Source organism: Muntiacus reevesi, chromosome 3 (genome assembly GCF_963930625.1).
Source record: "Muntiacus reevesi chromosome 3, mMunRee1.1, whole genome shotgun sequence".
Taxonomy (NCBI): Eukaryota; Metazoa; Chordata; class Mammalia; order Artiodactyla; family Cervidae; genus Muntiacus; species Muntiacus reevesi.
The window spans coordinates 29,456,815-29,476,598 of NC_089251.1; the positions used below are offsets into that span (position 1 = coordinate 29,456,815).

General features: G+C 44.1%; 1 long non-coding RNA gene across 1 annotated transcript in view; it reads right to left on the minus strand.

Moving 5' to 3' along the window:
* Positions 1-6,194: 6,194 nt before the first annotated feature.
* Positions 6,195-19,784, minus strand: part of LOC136163867 (uncharacterized) — a 340,820-nt gene continuing 327,230 nt past the window's right edge. Inside the window, exon 6 of the long non-coding RNA XR_010662300.1 lies at positions 6,195-8,296. This is a non-coding gene — a long non-coding RNA (uncharacterized lncRNA). The remainder of the gene's footprint in view (positions 8,297-19,784) is intronic.

The following is a 19,784-nucleotide window of genomic DNA, read 5'->3' on the forward strand; positions in this document are numbered from 1 at the left end:
TGTCTCCCCACGCTGCCCTCATGCAAAAGACCAGCACAACAACTAACACACAGTCAGGCTCATTCTGTATTGACGCATATTATTACAAATAACAGTCTTTCCTTTTGATTCCCTGCCATCTGCCCAGGGAACCTTCCCGTCATTCATCATTCCTCTCCCGATTTATTCTGTGTTAAGGTTTTGATACTCTCCCCCATTCCCCAAATTTTGTGTCCACATTTTAAGAAGCCTAGTGAAACACTGCCTACGTAGAGCCTAGGGGATATCAAAGGCATAACAACACAGCCTTCTTAAACATAAAAGCAAATAGCCAGGTGGGTATCCATGAAATAACATGCTCACCACAAGCACACAAAATGGGATTTAGCCTCACCTGATGATGGCTGGTTGGTGAGACCACCAAAAGCGGTCCAGCATTAAGGGCTGAGGTGTCCACATGGGCGCTTCCTTGGGACCCTGCAGGCGTATGGGCAAATATGGTGGCCGATCACAGGGAAATTCTACTGTGAACAGCAGGCCTTCTTACCTCCTAGAAAAAAGTCAGAGATGGATGATGCAAACACATTCAGAAAGAAGCAGAGGGGGAAATGGCTCACAAATATTAGAAAAAGTAAGGAGATGCTCCCAGGGTCCCAGGGCTTGAGGATGTTGTCCGAAATAGACTCAAGATACAGCTGTTCTCAGGAAGCATTGCCTTTTAAAAATATGAGGTCATCCACCCAGGAGAAGACATCCCTCTCCTGAGCCCCTTCCAGAGCTGGAAAGCCTGGTGGATTTGTCGTCTGAAGGCTACCATTCTGGCTCTGAATATCCACACAGTCCTTTTGGTGCTACATTTATTTGTCATCACTGCAGCAGCCTGTTTAATTATAACTAGTGGGTGTGCTCATACTAAGTGACATGCCGTTGGAAATCCCCCTCCTCCAACTGGAAATATCTATGAAGATGCTGGGCCAGGAAGCAACGACGCTTAGGGAGAGCAAGTTCTTATGGTTGAGGCCCCACTCGGATGGAGAAATTTCACCCAAGAAATGTCCCCCCAGGACTCGTGTGTGGACAGCCCCAGCCCTTCAGGCAGTGGGGACGGGGTGTCCTATTTGTGAGCTCCATTTCTGAAAGCTTGATGACAGGGGCAGAGTCTCCCCCTCTCCTGGCCTCCTGGAGAGATGTGATTTCTCATGCACATTATTAATGAGCTTCATCCTCAAGTTATTCTGGCTGCATGTGGAGCTTAGAGGACTTGGGAGCACAGCTTGGCAGGCAAGAGAGGCTTTAAAATGCAGTATTTCCCCAGCCTGTTTTTTAAAAAACGCAGTATCAAAGAGGAAATCAGAGAGTATGGGGGGGTGGCGTAGCAAAAATGGGTTGAAAAGAGTAAAATGAGGAAAAAAACTAAAGAAGTTTTTAAAAGAAATATGTATATATATTTGTATACATATATATCCAGCTCCCTTTCTGTTCTTCCCTGTTCCTCCCAGCCTTGGGGTCAGTCCTCTCTGGCCAGGAAAGCCCTCCCCCTCTCCTCTGTCTGCTCATCCCCTGCAGGTCTTGCAGGGCTATGCAATCAACAAACATTCTCTGTTGACTTCCCCAGATCTCAGAGCACTTTTCCTCCTGGAAATTCCTTCCTAGTAGCCATTTGGCACTTCTTTCATTTAATCATCCATCAAAACAGGTATGGATGACTTGCTGTGAAGTAATTGTGGCAGACGCTAATCCTAGGTCTTAGATAAGGCAGTTTTCCCTGTGGGTATCCTGTCATGTTAAAGAGGCTGAGAACCTGAAAGTAGGAAGCATGGTGGGTTCATGGCCACGAAGCCCAAGGCCTGGCACATGTTGGCCCCTCAGGGAATGCCTGCTGGATAGCCAGTTGAACTCAGCATGATGGAGAGTGGCTTTGCTTGCTCTTTTCCAGAGACCCCTGAAAGGATGCTATCAATAGCATCTTGGCCCTTCTTCCCAGAGGGCAGCTGGGAGCAAGTACCCAGTCCCTCAAGAGGAAGGTTCTTGGATGTTAACTCAGCTTTGGCTTGTAGAAAGAAAGAAACTCTGAAGCCCCAAACATCATCCTACCCTCTCAGGTCTCCCGTCCAAAGACTCAGCATGCAAAGAACAGAGACAGTGATAATGATGGGAGGGGAAGGGAGGAGCTATGCCTGCATGTGAGCTAAGTGGCTTCAGTTGTGTCCAAATCTGTGCAACCCTATGGACTGTAGCCTTCTAGGTTCCTCTGTCTGTGGGATTCTCCAGGCAAGAACATTAGAGTGGGTTGCCATGCCCTCCTCCAGGAGATCTTCCTGACCCAGGGATCAAACCTTGGTGTCTTATGTCTCCTGCATTGGCACGGGCTTTCTTTACCACTAGGGCCACCCAGGAAGTCCCTGATGGCCAAAGAAAGCTGGTTGCTTTCAGAGAGGAGTAGACACTTACCAGCAAAAAAGTAAGGACCACAAAGACTCTGAAGAATATGGGAAGATGGGAGAGAGGCAGAGGTAGAGACCTGGGCTCTGTCTTGTCCTCAGAAAGAAAACACATGGAAAGTAGAGCAATGGAAGAAAAATCAAGTTCCTGACCTCTTTAGAAATGACAGAGTTACCCCAACTCAAATTCAGGGAAGAGTTCTGAAACCCAGTTCCCACTTGTTCCCTAAGAAGCCTAGTCTCACACAGTCATGGTCCACCCCGGTTCCCATCCACATGCAAAAGTGTTTTCAACTAAGCCCCATCTTGGGTTATAGACACAAGAAAAAGGAAATCCTGTCATTTTTAAAGGTTCACACCACCATGATTGTGATGCTTCACTTACTAAAAAATCTCACGTTATAAAATTTTGTACATATAAAATCAATTTTCCAAGATCAGAATATTTTCCAGAAGTTTCCAGGATGCATCAGTTATTCTCCAAGCTGCAAGGAGAGGCAGGCTGAATCAGCAGTCACTTGCCTGGAATTTAGGATGCTGACCCAGGCTCGCCAGGTGCTCTAACAACAGAAGCCTTGGCCTCTGCTGTTCTTGAGACAATCTGAGCTCCTGGGGCTTCTCCTGGAAGAAAAACGAGTCAGGAGATCTCCTTGATCAGAGTCAAGGCAACACCATTGGCAACTTACTCACAAAGGAATGAAGTAAAATACAGATACAGCCTAAATGTCTCACCACCTGAAGGAACAGGCCAGGCTTTGAGATTCTGGATGATGAGAAACACTCTTTCCTACAAGCTCCCTGCTGTACCCAGATTTCCACAATACTCACCTCCCCAATTAGCCATGTTCCTATGGTGAGATGTGCAAAATAGCAGCTTTCTGGCACCAACTGGGAGACCTCAGGCCGTGGTCCTCATTCCCTCTTTGATCACTGTATGGATCTGTGAGGGACGCTTCCCCGATTGGAAGACACCTTGTTCCCAACCCTAAGACGAAGTGACTTTCTCCAAGAGAAAACTTTGCCACACACATTACTGCATCAGGAAGTGCATTGAAATGCGAGTCACCCCAGGGTTCATCTGTCTTGAGTCAGGATCTCCTAACTATACTCAACAAATAACTTCTCTACATTTCCCCCTGAGTTGGCTTAGGTCTAGATTCTTACATCCAGCAAAAAGCACCAATCTCCTTTTTTTTGACGAAAAGCTTGATGTGTGCCCAGTACCACATTGTGTGGTGGAAAGGCTTGCCATTCTCTCCTGTTCTTTCCCTACATGGAGAGATAGCACAATGGCTCAGATCTGCCAACTGGTCCTCTTTTTTCCTGGAAAGGTTCCAGTCGAGGTTAAATAACAAGTGATTACAAAGCAGCTTTCTCATTGAAATGAGAATTAATATTAATGCAATTATGCATTGATGGCTTCAGTGTTCTGTTGACACGGATCAACATTTAAACACTGTCACTTAACAAAAGTAAAACCATCCTACAAAGACTTCAACAGTAAAGCCAAGAGGTAAGAATGCACAAAGGACTCTACTGGGTACCATTTTTGTAGGACTTTTCTAAGAATTAGAGTAGAGCGGGGGAAAACCACAATTCTCCCACTTGAAAATGTTTGTTCCCATAAAAGGTAAAAGTTGATTTATTTTCATGAAATACTACCAATACGCTCTTAAAGTCACTGCATTCCTCAACTGCTTCACCCCAAATCATTGCTTTATGGGGCTTTTAGGGCCTTCAAAATACAGCACTGTAGCTAATAAACAGGATGTTAGAGGAAGAAAGGATTCTTTCAGAACCATGGAAAACTGCTGTCTATTTCCTGCAACCCAGATGGTGTGATCTGAGGGCAACCGAAAAGCATAAGCCTCTCCGCTCAGAAACCCCTTTCCTCCCACTGCTATCTGAGTCTCACACTTAGACTCTCTGCCAGTTCACCATGAAAACTAATGGGCCGCTTAAAACACAGAACTCTAGAGTAGAAGGAACCTCCATGGCCATTCAGGTCAATACACCCACGTGACAGTGGGGAAAACACAGGTCCAGAAACTCAGGCAGCATCATACAACTGGTCATCAGTAGGACTTAGACCCAAGCCTCTGCCCTCAGATGACCAGCCTGGTGAAGTGAAAAAAGTGAAAGTGTTAGTTGCTCAGTCCCATCTGACTCTCTGTGACCCTATGGACTGTAGCCCACCAGGCTCATAGTCCATGGGATTCTCCAGGCAGGAATACTGGAGTGGGTTGCCATTCTCTTCTCCAGGGGATCTTCCTGACCCAGGGATCAAACCCTCATCTCCTGTGCTGGCAAGCAGATTATTAATCACTGAGCCAGGTATGTGGGTTTTATTTCACAATTTAGGTAACTCTAAACCTTGACTTCTTTAAAAGTGAAAAGACAAAATTTCTCTGAAAGAAAGTTTTATAAATGCTAGCCTCTGAAAGGCACAACCTTGGTCAAAACCCAAGACTAGGCCAACAACCCTGAAAGTGAAAGTGAAAGTCACTCAGTCGTGTCCAACTCTTTGTGACCCCATGGACTTTACAATCCATGGAATTCTCCAGGCCAGAATACTGGAGTGGGTAGCTTTCCCTTCTCCAGGGATCTTCCCAACCCAGGGATAGAACCCAGGTCTCCCGCATGGCAGGTGGATTCTTTACCAGCTGAGCCACAAGGGAAGCCCAAGAATACTGGAATGGGTAGTCTATCCCTTCTCCAGTGCATCTTCCCGACCCTGGAATTGAACCAGGGTCTCCTGCATTGAAGGCAGATTCTTTACCAACTGAGCTATTAGGGAAGCCCTAACTAGATACTGTGAGTAACTCCATTTTTGGATGAAGGCCCTCAGAGAAGCTGCAAAAATTCCCCCCGCCAAAAAAAAACAACAACCAATGAGTAAGCAGCAGAGTAGATTTCAAACCAACCCGTTTAGTTCCAGAGCACAAGTTCCTGAATAGTACATAGTACGCAAGGTAAATGAGTATTCCATCACCAGAAGTGTTCAAGCAGAAGTGAAGGGCCACCAGTGAGAGATACTTTCTTTTTTTTTTTTTTTTTTTTTAATATTATTTTATTAGTTGGAGGCCAATCACTTTACAACATTTCAGTGGGTTTTGTCATACATTGACATGAATCAGCCATATAGTTACACGTATTCCCCATCCCGATCCCCCCTCCCACCTCCCTCCCCACCCGACTCCTCAGGGTCCTCCCAGTGCACCAGGCAAGAGCACCTGACTCATGCATCCCACCTGGGCTGGTGGGCCGTTTCACCATAGATAGTATACATGCTGTTCTTTCAAAACATCCCACCCTCGCGTTCTCCCCCAGAGTTCAAAAGTCTGTTCTGTACTTCTGTGTCTCTTTTTCTGTTTTGCATATAGGGTTATCGCCACCATCTATCTAAATACTCTCTAAGGAATCCCTTCCCTTGAAAGAGTGAAGGTGAAGTGAACCTTAACCTTTTTAAAAGTGAAGGTGAACCTTAACCTTTTCTAAGGTTCCACAAGCCTTGAGCTGCCCTGATTACAATCCTATAGTTAACTGCTGGTTTGAGGATTCAAGAGAAATTTCAAAGAGGAATGAAGATAAGAATGTGAATCAGGATTAGTATAGACAGAAAAGGAATTAGTGCTTTAAGGATGGGAGTGGAAGACTTCAGTAAACAAGAGGAGATTAGGAGGAATAGCAAGGGAGATTCATGTTCTAGGGCTTTCCTAGTTAGAATCTGCCCACGGCTGCAGCCTCACCGATTTTTCTGCTGCTTGTGGGATCACCAAAGCCTCTCAGTTGAGCCTCCATCCTGTGTGCAGCTGATTAGACTGAAGCGAACCCTCGCATCTTTAAAAGTGTTACAGTAAAAAAAAAATAATAATAATAATAAAAGTCTTACAGTATTAAAAATGGATATACAGCTGAAGTTCTGAGCTCTTCATTTACCATTATTTCCAGCCTGAAGTTAAACACATACACATACATAATGCTTCCACCAAGCTATGAGTTAAATTCTGCTGGTGTCCAAGCGCCCATGTATCTTATATTACCCTTAATGTCAGCCACCTGCACATGCAGTGGAAAGAGAGCTGGTCCCGGACTCCTCAGTTCCCAGGATAGCTCCCAAAATTTACGCAGAGTTGGAATCACAGGCGTTTGAAGGATGGCTTTCTCTCTCTGCCAGAGTTCAGACAGCAGACATGGGCTTCTGATGCAGCCATCGCAGAACATAAAACTTGCTCATTTTCAAGCTAAGTTTTTATTTTCTCTGGTTTCAACAGGTTGCTGTGCAGAAGATCCACTCAGTAGGTGACATTTTCTCAGCTTGCTTCAGAAGAGGAAAGGCAGACTCTCAAGACCCACAGAAAGGCTTTTCTAGGTCAGTGGGAGAGAAGAGTGGTTCAGAAGCCTGGTGCTGGCTCCCTGGAGGGGCTGGTAAGGGAGCCGCTTAGAGTGGGGAAAGGAGCATCTCTCTTCAGGCTGTGAGGCATGTTAGGAAAGCTGAAGCAGAAGAGCCTCCAAGCTCACACGCAGTGTGGGTGCCCCACAGCCGGGGAGTCAGCACCTCTGGAAAGAAGGCACATGCTTTACATCCACCCCTACAGAGAGGAGACCCTGCTTGTTTCTCCCACCTTCTAAAAAATGCTCAATGCAGACTTTAGTTCTATCAACCTTCATCAGTTTGTGAGACACAGCTGTTCATTTCTGCCAGAGAGAGGACTCTATGAGAGCAAAAATAAAGCCACAAGTAGAGTAACTTCAGTATCTTGCATCTTTATATAAGTGTTGTTGGTGACTGGTATTTTAAAATGCTCGCTGCACCTCTTATGTAGGTGCCAGCAAACACCCACTCCCCAATCATGAAGGGCTCCTTCTGAGCATTGGATGGGGTTTTCCTTCTCTCAGGCCGCCAGGCAACTCAAAACTCTTCTTTGGTACTTCCCTGAAAAAGCTATTTTCATTCTAGGTTTCTGGTGTATTTTTCACCCCATCACCGCCACCTATCAAATGACATTTGATCATTAATTGCCTTTTAATGACTCCATCTTGACCGCATCTCATATGGTGAGCTGACTCAAATCCTCTTTGGAAATAGCTGGTTATAAATAATAAGCACCATCACAAAGTATTTAAGATAAAATGGGCAGAAGGACTCAGACTTCAAGGAAAACACTTCCAGTGATTATATATGGCATTTTAGAGCAAAAAGAGAATGTCTGGCTCAATGTCTCATTCCTCCAACAGGAACACTGAGGTCAAGAAAGAGAATGAGACTTGCTCAGTCACATAGCTCATCATTGGACAAATGGACTGAAACAGAGGCGCCTGATGAGGACTCAGTGCCACCTCCCTCACAGTCACTCATCAGGGCACATTTGAACACGTGGGGCTCTGGCCACCTCTACAGATTCTGTTGTGGCCACACCCACTGTGTCCAGCAAGACTAAGCAAGAGGCGTTTCTTTCTCCCCCTTTATTATCTTTGTTTTCCTGAAGCCCTTGGTTAGACTGCAATGGAGTCTACTTTGCTTCTGAGAGTTACTATCTAGGGAGGGGGTATAGCATCCTCAGAGTTAGTTGGAGTTGTGCAGCCTCAGACTTGCTGTGACCTCGGCATTTTCCACGAAAACATGCAGGATGTAATTAATCAAGAAGAGGACGCCCAGATCCCCTGCAGCAACATCCGGAATACACTGTTTGTCCCCAAAGTCCCAAATACCTCGATGTCAAGTTTCTTTCCTCCCACTCTGCAAGCAACACTTTGGGCAAAGCACAGATTTCCCTTGAGAATTTGTTGTTCTGCTTGTTCTCGGCTTGAAGTGACAATTCCTTGAGTGAAGAGCCTGCGGCTGCCGTGGAAATAAGGAGACAGAGCGTGTGCACCTGCGGACAGAGAACAAGGGCAATGAACCTTCGATGAACCGTGGCATGTCCCCGCCTAATACCATGCAAGACTCGCCCTCCCCGGACCCTCAAAGGGTCAAGTTCAAACACCTTGCTTGGTCCACAAGGGCTTCCCTGGTCTGCCACTGCCCAGCTCTCCAGCCCACCCCTTCATGTTACTGCCTCCCCTTCATTCCACACCCCAGAAACACTCAGCTGGTTGTAGCAGCCCAAACACACAGAGTCTGGACTTAACCCCAGAACTCGGCTCATGTAGCCCTTCCCCTGTTCCTCCATCCTTCCAATTTCTCCCTGATCCCCATCCTGGGCCCCAAGAGGCCACTTCCTCTCTTGCCCACCTGGCTTGATTTTTTTTTTTTTTCTTCTTGCAGTAGAATATTAGCCCAACTATTAGGACTATCCATTTCACCCTAGACCCTTCATGTTCCCCTCAAAGTCATGGTCCCAGAAACCATCCAAAAGGTTGACTCTTCCCTATAGGTCATGCGCTCTAGGGTCATCTCTGGTTTCCAAGGTCATGTCCTTTGTGGTCCCAGCAGGGAAGCTATTTAAATCCTCCTTCAGCCTCAGGAGTGTGAGCCACTGGTCCTCTTTTTCTGCAACCACAGTGACCAGTAAAACACTTAACTTCTCTGTTGCTTGGGAAACATCCCATAATCATCCGTGCATACATCTTTCTCCTCCATCCTAGGAACTTTGGAGCCTCTTAAGGCCCCAAGGGGTCAGCTGGTTACAGCAAAACTAGAATGTGGATAAGAGGCAGAACTCAGGATCCCCAAGAGTTCCTCCAATGTTAATATGAACAAACATAAATGAGAGGACATGACCCAGACACATCTCCACGGACTGAGTCAAAATTTAAGAGTTACACTTGGTTCAGATGATCTTCACATGAATCATCTGAGAAGTATTTATTTAAATATGCTGTGGCATAACTATTTATATAATTATAGAATCACTGCTGTTGATTGCTGCTAGGATTTGCACAAGATCTTCAATCCGCCCACCTTTTTCAGATGGGGCGACCAGGGCCAAGAGGGGAAAATTAAGGAATTCAAGTTTCTTTTCTGGGGCCAAGTCCCCTGTCCCTCAGCCCTACCTAGAGTCGCCTCACCCAGGGACCTCATTCATGGGTCTGTACATTGCACACAGGGAAGGAATCTCTGGCCCTGCCACATGCTCTGAGAGCAGCTTCACATCTCCCAACTGTGGCTGCTACAGTGTATGCAGTTATGAGCAAGTCTGCCTGACAACATCAATAGTGAAGTCTCTCTCCACAAGGGACTCAGTGACTACACACAGGTGTCACGTTGTCTGTAAGGCTCTTGTACCCATTCTTTCTTTGTCTTTGAGCCCATCTCCTGAAGCCAGACAAGAGGAGAGGGTCTTAGGGATCCTTCTTCTACTATTTCCTGGTGGACACTCTCTTATAAATAGAATCTTCTTTGGGATTAAAAGTCCATTGTGTATACTTCCAACAGACAACAGACAGCTAGTGGGAACCTGCGTATAGCACAGGGGGCTCAGCTAGGTGCCCTGTGATGACCTAGGGGGTTGGGATGGGGGTCCGAGAGGGAGGGGACATATGTATACATATAGCTGATTCACTTCATTGTACAGCAGAAACCAACACAGCGTTGCAAAGTAACTATACTTCTATCAAAAAAAAAAAAAATCCATCTCATACAGGATTTGGAAGTTTTCATAGTTCTACACAAGTTCCAGATTTGCTTCCCTTCATGTGTAGTTATCTCCCAGCCTTGGGTTCCTGAGACTCACTCTGACTTCCCAGGGACACAGAACATTTTTCCAAGATTTTTTTAAGAGTAGTTTTAGGTTCAGAGCAAAATTGAGAGGAAGGTTCAGAGACTTCCCATGTCCCACTACCCCCATACATACACAGACCCTCCATTACTAACACACCCACCGGATTGGTATATTTGTTACAGTCGATGAACCTACACGATATATCATCATCTAAAATTTAAGCTCCAGTATTTTGATCATCTGATGCAAACAGACTCATTGGAAAAGTCCCTGATGCTGGGAGAGACTGAGGGCAGGAGAAGAAAGTGTCAGAGAACGAGATGCCTGGATGGCATCATCAATGCAATGAACATGAACTTGAGCAAAGTCCAGGAGATGGTGAGGGACAGGGAGGCCTGGCATGCTGCAGTCCATGGGGTTGCAAACAGTCAGACACAACTGGGCAACTGAACAGCAACAACAACAAAATTTACCTTAGGGTTTACTCTTGGTGGTGTACATTCTACAGACTGAACAAATGTGTAATGATATGTACCCACTATTACAGTATCATACAGAGTCTTTTCACTATCCTAAAAATCTTCTGGGCTCTGCCTGTTCATCCCTTTCCCCACCCACTCTTGGCAACCACTGATCTTTTTACCCTCTTCATAGTTTTACCTTTTCCAGAGTGTCATATAATTGGAATCATATAGCATATCGTCTTTTTACACTGGCTTCTTTGACTTAGTAATATGTATTTTAGATTTTCCCATATCTTTTTGTGACTTGACAGTTTATTTATTTTTAGTGCTGAATAATATTCAATTATCTGAATGTCCCAGTTTATTTATCCACTCATCTACAGAAGGACATGGTGATTGCTTCCAAGTTTTTGGCAATTGTGAACAAAGCTGCTATAAACATCCATGTGCAGTTTTCTGTAGGACATAAGTTTTCAGCTTCTTTGGGTAAAGAACAAGGAATGTAACTGCTAGATTCTATGATAAGAGTGTGTGTAGTTTTATAAGAAATCATCAAAGTCTTCCAAAGTAGCCCTGCCATTTTGCATTCCCATCAACAATGAATGAGAGCTACTGTTGCTCTGCATTCTCTACAGTACTTGGGATGATCAGTGTTCTGGATTTTGGCCATTCTAATAGGTATATAGTGGTATCTTATTGTTGTTTTGATACTGTTTGGGTTTTTTTTTTTTTTTTTTTTTCTTTTGTCTGCGAGGCATGCTGGATTCTAGTTCCCTGACCAGGGACTGAACCCATGCCCTCTGCAGTAGAAGCTCAGAGTCTTAACCACTGGACCACAATGGTAGTCCCCTCATTGTTGTTTTAATTTGCATTTCCCTCAAGGCCTATGATATAGCATCTTTTCTTATGTTTATTTGCCATCTATACATCTTCTTTGGTGAAGTGTCTGTTAAAGCCTTTGGCGCATTCTTAAATTGGTAGTTTTCTTATTGCTGAATTGTAAGAGTTCTTTGTATATTTTGGGTGACAATTTTTTATCAGGTGTGTCTTTTGTGACCCAGAACTTTTGAGTAGTTCAGAGACAATTAAGACCCCTGGGATAGACTGGAGCTTTAGGATTTAGATTCCCAAAGAGATGGGTCTGAACAAAGTGGAACCCCAGAGAGGACTCTAGTAAGAGGAGTTTGATGAGTGACTCTATTCCTATTAAGAAAAGGCAGTTCATGCTTAGGAGGCAACACCACTGAGATTTTAGGGGTCAGACACATACAGTCCCCAGATATCCACAGGGCACTCACTCTGTTCTAGGTACTAAATCTAACCATAGGCACAGGCATCACTGGTAGGAACAACAGCAATATCTAATATCTTTGAGTGCCAACCAGTGCTTTCTGTGAAATATCTCATTTTATCTTCAAAATAATCTAATGAGGTAGTATGGTTGTGTGACTGAATAATACCTAAAATGTCCACAACGTAAACCCTGGAATCTATGAATATGCTACCATTTATGGCAAAAGGGACTTGGCAGATGTGATAAAGTTAAAGATCTTGGAATGAGGAGATAATTCTGGATTATCTGGATGGGCCTAATATCATACAAGGATTTTTTTTTTTTTTTTTTATCATACAAGGATTCTTAAAGGAAGGAGGCAGGAGGGTCAGAGTCGGAGGAGATGAGATGATAGAAACAGAGGTCAGAGTGGTACAGAAGATGGAAGATAATAAAGATGAAAGGGGATCCTGAACCAAGGAATGCAGATACCCCCAGCAGCCAGAGACAGTAAGGAAACAGACTCTCCTAAAGCCTCCAGAAGGAATGTAGCCCTGCCACACTGGATGTTAACCCAGTGAGACCCATTTCAGATTCCTGATCTCCAGAACTCTAAAATGACACATGTGCAATGTTAAGTCACAAAAAATGTGGTAATTGCCACAGCAACAACATGAAACTAATACAACTATCATCACTCCCATTTCACAACTGAAAAAAAAAAAAAAGATACAGAGATATAAAATAACTTGTCCTAAATTATACATCTATTAAATAGCAACTGGCTTGAACCAGGACTTGAACCCTGGTAGTCTGATTCCGGAACCAGGATTCTTAGTACTAAACTATAATGCTAACTACTAATCGAATCCATGAGTTAACAAATAAATAAATAGTGAAGATACATCCTTGAGGTGATAGAGCTTAGAATTAAGTTAAAAGATGATGTAGAGAAAAAAATAGAGAACCCAGAAGGCATCTAACACAGACAAAACATGCCAAATTTTTCTTTGTAGAAGAGTTCCTATGAGACAAAACAATCAAGCTTTGCTGGTGGGAATGCAAAACAGTTCAACTGTTGGGGGAAAATAATTTACTGGTTCCTCAAAAAGCAAAACATAAAATCATACAACCCAGGAGTTCTACTCCCACCCTTACACCCAAAAGAAGATTAAAAAAAAATTTACTGAAACAAATATTTGAGCAGATGTGTTCATGGCAGCACTGTTAACAATAGTCAAAAGTGAGGAATAATCCAAATGCCCCAGGAGATAAATGAGTTGCAGTATGTACATATAATGGAAGGTTATTCAACCATAAAAAAAGAATAAAGTACCAATACATGTAACATATATGAACTGAGAAAACATCATGCTAATTGAAAGATCGTGGCATCCAATCCCATCACTTCATGGCAAATAGATGGGGAAACAATGGAAACAGTGACAAACTATTTTTTCGGGCTCCAAAATCACTCCAGATGGTGACTGCAGCCATGAAATTAAAAGACGCTTGCTCCTTGGAAGAAAAGTTATGGCCAACCTAGACAGCATATTAAAAAGCAGAGACATTACTTTGCCAACAAAGGTCGATCTAGTCAAAGCTATGGTTTTTCCAGTAGTCATGTATGGGTGTGAGAGTTGGACTATAAAGAAAACTGAGCACCGAAGAATTGATGCTTTTGAACTGTGGTGTTGGAGAATCTCTTGAGAGTCCCTTGGACTGCAAGAAGATCCAACCAGTCAATCCTAAAGGAAATCAGTCCTGAATATTCATTGGAAGGACTGATGCTGAAGCTGAAGCTCCAGCTCCAACACGTTGGCCACCTGATGTAAAGAGCTGACTCATTAGAAAAAAGCCCTGATGGTGGGAAAGATTGAAGGCAGGAGGAGAAGAGGGTGACAGAGGACAAGATGGTTGGATGGCATCACCAACTCAATGGACATGAGTTTGAGTAAGCTCCGGGAGTTGATAATGGACAGGGAATCCTGGTGTGCTGCAGTACATGGGGTTGCAAAGAGTCGGACACGACTGAGCAATTGAAGTGAACTGAATTGAAAGAAGCCAGGCACATACAGTGCATGACTCTACTGATATGAAATAGCCAGAATAGGTAAATCCATAGAGAGAGAAAGCAGATTGGTGGTTGCCAGATTGAGAGGGGTGAGTATGCGTGCTAAGTCGCTTCAGTCGTGTCTGACTCATTGCGACCCTATGGACTGTAGCCTTCCGAGTTCCTCTGTCCATGGGATTCTCCAGGCAAGAATACTGGAGTGGGCTGCCATGCCTCCTCCAGGCGCTCTTCCCAACCCAGGGATCGAACTTATGTCTCTTAGGCTCCTGCGCTGGCAGTGCTAACTGGGAAGCCCCAGACTGAGAGGTAGTGGGAAGTAACTGCTGAAAGAATACAGAGCTTCATTTGGGGGAGGAGTGATAAAAATGTTTTGAAACTAAATAGAGGTGGCACTTGCACAATGTTGTGAATCTATTAAATGCCAATAATGGTTAATTTTACATTATATAAATTTTGCCCCAATAAAAAAATAAAAGAACCCAGCCAAAAAGAAAAAGATCAAGGAAGGCTTTCCAGAAGATGCAGAACTTAATCCAGGCCTTGAGAGACGACTGGGATTAGGCAAGCTAGGAGAAGATGGAATAGTAAACCAGGGTGGGCAGGGCCGGGGGTGGGAGAGAAAAATTTCCCATTAATTCCACACAGTAGACATTCTTGCAAATCTGCAAGTTCCTGCTCAGTCTTCCCCAGGCTTAGCTCACTTAATGCTTTCAAAGACTCCACCCAGCACGTAGAGATTCTGCAGGAATTACCAAGGGCACTCCACACATTTGCCGATGGTTTTATACAAATTGTGTGAAAAAGAAGCCTTACTGGAGAGCAATGTGCTAATGCCAGATAAACCCAGGTGAATTCCAAGTGATGTAGAAAGCCATAGAGTACCCCAGATTAGTCCAAAGGCTTGTGGCCAGGAGGTCTGAGTGACTGTGCATCACGTGACCCACCTTTCAACCCCAGAAGCACCAGCAGCTCTGTCAGGCAGCCCACCCGCCATGACCTACTTGGCCCTTCCCCACCATTACCTGCCCCCTCCCAGGATTCCTGCCAAGGGCGCAGGTCAGGTGTTCCCAAAAATCTGCAGAATAAAAAAAAGCACAGCTTTTTTCAGTCATCAGTCACACAGCCTAAGGACAGAGAAAATGCCTATGGCCTCCCTGAAGGCAGAAGGCTGGATCCACCTTTCTTAGGAGCAGTTCAAGGAGGCTTGATTTCACTGCCTGACCCTCTAGGGGAGGATTTGAGGAGCTGCTTTGAAGAACTCCAGGAAGAACCCACATCCACACCCTGTGTTCTAACTCTGAGCTCTTAGTCACTTCTGTGGGAGTTTCCCAATGCTGTCTTTGGTCACACCGTGGTCCTGTGCTTTCTCCCCTCATGCCCAGCTGTTGGTTGCAGCAGGATGGGAGGCTGGTGAGGAGGAGAAATGAGATACATTTAGTTTGAAGTACAAATGGCTTCAGCCTTAGAAAGAAAGAGGTAAGTCTAAATATGAAGTGTTACTGCCATGGAAAGAGGATGTGTGACTGATTGTTGTTGTTCAGTTGCTAAGTCATTTCCTACTCTTTGTGACCCCATGGACTGCAGCACACCAGGCTTCCCTGTCCTTCACTATCTCCCAAAGTTTGCTCAGATTCATGTCCATTGAGTTGTTGATGCTATCTAACCATCTCATCCTCTGCTGCCCGCTTTGCCTTTTGTCTTCAATCTTTCCCAGCATCAGGGTCTTTTCTAATCAGTTAGCCATTTGCATCAGGTGGCCGAAGTATTGGCGCTTCAACATCAGTCCTTCCTATGAATATTCAGGGTTGATTTCCTTTAGGATAGACTGGTTTGATCTTGCAGTCCAAGGGACTCTCAAGAGTCTTCTCCAGCACCACAATTTGAAAGTATCAATTCTTTGGCATTCAGCCTTCTTGATGGTCCAACACTCACATCTGTACATGAATACTGGAAACACCATAGCTTTGAATAGATGGCCCTTTGTTGGCAAAGTGTGACTGATAGCTTTGCCTGACACCTACCAAAGCTCAAGGCAAAGCCACTGTCTCTGCCTGAGACCCCAGTTCCTCATGCAGAAACAGAGATGCTGGCCACAGAGACTCTCATCTCCAGGCAAATGCATCATCCTATCCAAGTCCAGAGATCTCTCCTCCGAACTCCTTCAATTCTCCCTATGCGCACACTCGCTGGGTATGGTATGTCAGAGACAGCCTCATTCATTACCTTTTCATAGGTATGCCTTTCATCTAGTTCCAGCCTGGCAGTTCACCCAGGGGTAGTCTTCCTCCTGAACTCTCACTGAATGTGTCCTGGTGCCTATGCATCTATATGCTGGCTGACCAAATGTCATGCATTTATATTCCTGCTCCTCTGTCACCTATACTGCAGACCTTTATGATCTCAAGATTTATGCAGACAAGTAGTAAAATTGTTAACATTTATCACACACCTATTGTGTGCTAAGCACGATGGTGTGTGCTTTATACACACTCTCTCCAAACCCTGTAACTACCTGCAAATATTCTATCCTCAGGGGACAGTTAAGGGCAACGCCATCTCTACATCCTCAACTCTTTTTCTCCCTGAGCCATGCCAACTAGTGTCCACTCCTAGCTTCCTGCCAATCCACCAAAACTGCCTTTTCCGATGTTGCCTATGACCCCTGTGTTGCCACATCTGATGGCTACTCTTTGGAACTCATCTTGTTGAACCTAAGCAGCATACATTCAGGCTGACCACTCCACCTGGAAACATTCTGCTCTTAGTTTCTAGGCATCATGGTGCTCATTTTCCTTCTATCTCCTGATATCTCTGACTACTCTCTCTCAGGCTCCATATGGGTTAAGGGAAAAGTTCTGATGCCAGATTGTCTCTTCCAATGACTAACTATGACCTTGGACATCTCAGTCAACTTCATAAGGTTCTGGTGGAAATAAAGAAATAAATCCATGCAGCATGTTTAGAACAATGCCTAGTCCATTGTAAGCCCTCCATGAATGCTAGCACTTTGTAGCATCACTATGATAATCCATTATTATACTATCTCTAAATTTTGAAGTTTACAGAGCCATTCTGGGTCCCTGTCTCATCTCACTCTTGCCTAAGGCAGCCTCATTCATCTCTGTGATTTCTGATGACATCTGTATGCTGGCATCTCCAAATTCATATCTCCGACCCAGATCTCACTCAAGCTCCAGACTCATTTATCCAATCATGTACTTGACACATCCATTTGGAGGCCGTGTAGTCACCTCAATTGACATGTTGAAAATTGAACATTCCTCTTCTACTTGGCCCTTCTTTTCTTTATCATCATCGTGCACCAATGATGACTTAAGTCAGAGGCCACAGGATCATCCCTGCCACTTCTCTTTCTCTCACCTCCCACATCCAATTCATTGTTGCAAGCTTCCAATTTCACCTTCAAATATCTCAACTCCCTTGTCTACGTTTCAATTGCCATCACCCTCCTCCAAGGTGCAAATCTCCCTGTATTATCTCTACCAACCCAATATTCCTTTGCTCACTTCCAACAATGAGGAAGTTATTGGTGGTGATGGTAGTGGTGGTGGTATCCTTGTAATGTTTTAATGTAAGTCAAATCATGAAGTTGATCTATGTTTAAAACTTTCCAATTGGTTCCCATTGTCCATAAGAGAAAAGCAAATGCTTCAGTGTGACCCTCAAGGCCCTTTGATCTTGTCATCTTGCCATCCTCTTCCTGGCTGACTCCACTCCTGCTATAGGTGGTGTCTCCCTTCCCTTCCCATCTCAGAGCTTCAGCAGGCTGCTCCTGCTGCACTCTGCTATCTTAACCCTTTCGTGCTCTCGACTGCTTGGGCAGCCTGGGGAAGCCTCTGGGCCCCAGCTCGGGATGTTTGTCAGTGTATAAAATAAAACACAAAGGATTACCAAGGGAGCCAGTTATACCAAAATATAGTGATATATTACTTTAAAAACTCATAAAATAATATTTTGAAATATAAAAACTCATTTGTGACATACCACTCTGGTGAGGGATTTTGATAGTGGGGGAAGCTGTGTGTATAAGGAGGAGGGGCAGAAGGTTTATGAAAAATCTAGCTTCTGCTCAGTTTTGCTGTCAACTTAAAAGCTGTTAAAAAAAAAAAAAAAACACCTAAAAAATGCACTTGTAATATAGCAGCAATACATGTTCTTCTTTATCAAGGCATTAACTAACAAGATCCAGCAATGGGTCTAGTAACTGCCATCATTTCAACATGATAAAATAGCTGCAATTTTCACTGGTGACAAAGTCACACACAGTTACCACTAACACTGCTGTGAAATAAGGCCAAATTCCCCTGCAGTTAGGAATCTTATTCTTTGACTGAGTAACCCTACTCATCTTTCAGCCCCAGAATTCTCTTCCTTGAACCCCACCAAACTGAGAACCCTCTTATGTCACCCTCTCTCTATACCCTATTTTGCCTTTCAACATCATAATTTTATCTTAAATTATAATCGTATATACACTTGCTCTCATGCTTACTACCCATGTCACCAGATTGATAGCCCTGTGAGGACTGAATGATGCCTCCTCTGGTTAGTGATGGAGACACAAGAGGGAATGAATCAATGAAGGAATGAATGAATGAGTTACTCCGAACTGGTAGACAATGGAACAAGGATATAATAACTCTGAGGTTTTCCTTCCTTGTGCCACATTAAAACATGTTAAGAGATGCTTTCTGCTTCACACACATGTACCTTTTTAGATCATCTTCCACTGATCTCTCTGCTCAACAGAACAGTTTCCCGTGTCAGCCTTCAGAGATGTTCTCTTTACCAAAATATTTGTTTCTCCAGTGGTAGTTTTTGCTGAGAAGACCGCCAAAAAATGGGTTTATGATTTTAAGTTATTTTTGTGAAAATGTAAATGATTTCAGATCTATTGAATTACTGAGAAATAGAATTGTGGTGATGATGATAATAATGAACATCTACTGAGTGTCCTAGGCACTTTTCATATGGCTCCTGTGTGTTCAGTCGTGTCTGACTCTTTGCAATCCCACGAACTGTAGCCCACCAGGCTCCTCTATCCATGGGATTTTCCAGGCAAGAATACTGCAATGTGTCACCATTTCCTACTCCAGGGGATCTTCCTGACCTAAGGATCAAACCCGTGTCTTCTGTGTCTCTTGCATTGCCAGGCAGATTCTTTACCACTGAGCCACCTGAGAAATCCTTTCATGTATTAGCTCATTTAATCTTTACTATATCCCTACTTCACAGTATAGAGAAGGGAGACAAAGAGACATGACGAGCCCAAGCCAAAAACTACGCCTTGCTCCTCCTCCACCACCACATCTTTAAAATTTTTCTCTCCACCCTCAAAGCCTGAGGCTTCATAGCAGAGATTCTTAACGCAAATAGAGTTTGGAAGGGGTGGTACCTTAACCTAATGATCTCAACTAACACACTACCCAGGACTAGTCTATCATCAATCAAGTCAGCAAGTCTTTCACTCTGGGAATCAAAAAGCAATGACATGAGTTCAAAATTTAAGGCTCGAAACCCTGCCTAGAGGATAGAGGTCATCATATTAGGGATGCCCAGAGCAATCGATGTGTGAATGGAAGGGTAAGTGGGGGAAGGATGCGTAGGAAAACAGAAGATGACACCTCAAAATAACCACTCTGACATAAGGATTATTTTGAGCTGAAAGCAATTGAGAAAAAGTGGATAAAAGATAAGCCCTCTACCATACCTGTGTCTACCTGAAATTAGATCCTAACATCCCCCTGGGAAGGTGTTCTCCCCAGTTTACTTCCCATACCAGGAAAGGAATAACAGTCTTACCACCAGTGATGCAATGGCACAAAAAATAGTCTACAAGTCTGCCTACATCTTACTAACCTGTCCTTA